The 3,592-nt window shown below is 42.0% G+C and overlaps 2 pseudogenes; both read right to left on the bottom strand.

Annotated features, from left to right (window-relative positions):
* Window positions 1-443: 443 nt before the first annotated feature.
* Window positions 444-1,448, bottom strand: LOC106723240 (annotated as a pseudogene).
* Window positions 1,449-2,448: 1,000 nt separating this feature from the next.
* LOC106723239 lies at window positions 2,449-3,365 on the bottom strand (annotated as a pseudogene).
* Window positions 3,366-3,592: the final 227 nt, after the last annotated feature.

Below are 3,592 nucleotides of genomic sequence, written 5' to 3'. Positions count from 1 at the left end.
TAAATCATCTATTCATATCACCTCATCACAATGTCCCTCAGTTCATTAATTCATCACGTCTACCTGCTCGGCAGGAAAGAGGTGTGATTGAGTTTCAATGAGCTCAGTTACATGCATTGGAATTTACCAGATGGGATAAGGAGTTTTGTTCAATTTTACAGCTTTCAAATTATACATGAGTTAGAATTCTAAACAAGTAGTGTTTTCCCCATTTCCGAGGAAGGGACAGCAAAAACTACCAAGCAAGTTTACATAATTTCTGATGGCCATCGTATCACGCATACAAAACGTTTGACAATAAATTATAACTTTCATGAAGGTTCTTCCTTTCTTTCCTTTTTTTTTCTCAGCAACAGGGTTTCATCATGTTTCTAAAGTTTCCGCTAAGTAAGAAAATATGACAGGTTATAAAGCTGAGAGCTGCATTCTTTGTTGAAACCTTTTCAGATTAATTCCAAATCGGTTATCTGGAGGAAAGCGTGTACCAGGTACTCAAGTTTGATAGTGAGTCCGGTCTGTGCTCTCTCTGTCGCAACCTGTCTCCCAAGATATGGAATCACTTTCTTAAGGGCCACCTTGACTTCTTTATTCCTCAAGGTATAAAGTAAGGGATTGAGGGTTGGAGTCACAAGAGTATACAAAGCAGCTACTATCTTGTCCCTGTCAAAGGCATAGCTGGAGGCTGGCCTGATGTAGGTGTAGATAACAGTGGAGTAATAGAGAGATACCACAATGAGGTGAGAAGAACAGGTAGAGAAAGCTTTTCTTTCCTTCATGTGTCCGGATCTTCATGATGGCCTTGAGAATGAAGCAGTAAGAGAGAAACGCCAATAGGAAATCCCGTATGGCTAGGAAGATGTCTGCAGTGAAGACCATGATCTCATTGATCTTCACTGAGGTACAGGAGAGGGCCAGCAGTGGTGGGATCTCGCAGAAGAAATGGTTGATAATGTTGGGTCCACAGAAAGTCAGCTGCACAATCAAGCCAGTGTTCACCCAAGAATTGGTCACAGCAATTATTGTCACCACAGCGGATAAACTGAAGCACACTCTTTTGTTCATCATTGTGCTGTAATGCAAAGGGTAGCAAATGGCCACATAGTGGCCATAAGCCATGACAGTGAAAAGCATCATCTCAGCGCCCAGGCACTGTGTTAAATAGTAGAGTTGGGCTATGCACCCAGAGAAGGAGAGAGTACTTGTGATGGTCACTAGATTCTCAAGCATCTTGGGCATGATGGTGGTGGTGCAGATGATGCTATAGCCAAGTGGAAGAGAAATAAGTACATAGGCTTGTGAAGTCTGGGGCTGGATAGGATTGCAGCAATGATGGCAAGGTTGCCAAGCAAAGCGATGACACAGATGATGAGGAAGAAGAGGATCTGGAGTTGTGGGTGGATGGAGAGGCCCTGCATGATAAATGCAGTCACAGAGCTTTGGTTCTTCATTGCTTCATACTCCAGGAATCTTTGCAGAGGTACGAATTGTTACAACTTCTTTGGGACACCAACAGAATACCTCATGCTGAGATGTTCAATCTTGCCTGTGGGTTTTATATGCACCGTTTTGCTCTGCATCTGTACATGCATAGCTGTGAGGAACATGGAGTTTCTATAGGAAACTCCACAGATGTATGAGCACGCACACGCACACACATGCACGGCAAAAATTTTAAACTGTAATTTTGACAGAATTAAAAGATCCAAACTTTAAGTTGTAATGAAAAAAAATAAAAAACACCAAGACTTTCAAAGGACACAAAAAAGTTCAACACACCAAATTCAATTTCAATTAGAGAACACTAAAATGTTGTATTTGCATTACACGGTTATTACATTTTCCCTGGACGATCATGAGCTGCAAGAAACATGACTTGTTTAACGATATTTATTTTTGGACCCACTTTATAGCTGAGAGAGATTGTAGATAGATATAAGACAAGCTTGTGGCGCAAAGCAGGAAAGAGGTGCGATTGTGTTTCAATCAGCTCAGTTACATGCATTGGAATTCACCAGCTGGGATAAGGAGCTCTTTGTTCAATTTTACAGCTTTCAAATTATACACAAGTTAGACTTCTAAACAAGTAGTGTTTTCCCCATTTCAGAGGAAGGGACAGCAAAAACTACAGAGCACGTTTACATAATTTCCAATTTCATGGCCATCGTATTACGCATGCAAAACGTTTGACAATAAATGATAACTTTCATGAAGGTTCTTCCTTTCTCTCTTCTTTCCTTGCTTCCTTTTTTTTTTTTTCCTCAGCAACAGGGTTTCATCATGTTTCTAAAGTTTCAACTAAGTAAGAAAATACGACAGGTTAAAAAGCTATGAGTTACATTCTTTGTCAAAACCTTAGCAAATTAATTCCAAATCACTTTTCTGGAGGAAAGCGTGTACCAGGTACTCAAGTTTGATAATAAGCCCATTCTATGTTCTCTCTGTCACAACCTATCTCCCAAGATATGGAATCACTTTCTTAAGGGCCACCTTGACTTCTTTATTCCTCAGGGTATAAACTAGGGGATTGAGGGTTGGAGTCACAAGAGTATACAAAGCAGATACTATCTTGTCCCTGTCAAAGGCATAGCTGGAGGCTGGTCTGATGTAGGTGTAGATAACAGTGGAGTAATAGAGAGACACCACCATGAGGTGAGAAGAGCAGGTAGAGAAAGCTTTTCTTTCCTTCATGTGCCCGGATCTTCATGATGGCTTTGAGAATGAAGCAGTAAGAGAGAGACATCAATAGGAAATCCCCCATGGCTAGGAAGATGTCTGCAGTGAAGACCATGATCTCATTGATCTTCCTTGAGGTACAGTAGAGGGCCAGCAGTGGTGGGATCTTGCAGAAGAAATGGTTGATAATGTTGGGTCCACAGAAAGTCAGCTGCACAATCAAGCCAGTGTTCACCCAAGAATTGGTCACAGCAATTATTGTCACCACAGCGGATAAACTGAAGCACACTCTTTTGTTCATCATTGTGCTGTAATCCAAAGGGTAGCAAATGGCCACATAGCGGCCATAAGCCATAACAGTGAAAATCACCATCTCAGCGCCCAGGCACCGTGTGAAAGAGTAGAGTTGGGCTATGCACCCAGAGAAGGAGATAGTACTTGTGATGGTCACTAGATTCTCAAGCATCTTGGGCATGATGGTAGTGGTGCAGATGATGTCTACTATAGCCAAGTGGAAGAGAAAGAAGTACATAGGCTTGTGAAGTCTGGGGCTGGATAGGATTGATGGCAATGATGGCAAGGTTGCCAAGCAAAGCGATGACATAGATGATGAGGAAGAGGAGGATCTGGAGTTGTGGGTGGATGGAGAGGCCCTGCATGATAAATGCAGTCACAGAGCTTTGGTTCTTCATTGCTTCATACTCCAGGAATCTTTGCAGAGGTACGAATTGTTACAACTTCTTTGGGACATCAACAGAATACCTCATGCTGAGATGTTCAATCTTGCCTGTGGGTTTTATATGCACAGTTTTGCTCTGCATCTGTACATGCATAGCTGTGAGGAACATGGAGTTTCTATAGGAAACTCCACAGATGTATGAGCACGCACACGCACACACATGCACGGCAAAAATTTTAA

This window comes from Alligator sinensis, unplaced genomic scaffold (genome assembly GCF_000455745.1).
Source record: "Alligator sinensis unplaced genomic scaffold, ASM45574v1 scaffold986_1, whole genome shotgun sequence".
NCBI lineage: Eukaryota > Metazoa > Chordata > Crocodylia > Alligatoridae > Alligator > Alligator sinensis.
Note: the sequence above shows the minus strand (reverse complement) of the source record. Positions and strands in the feature narration are given on the sequence as shown.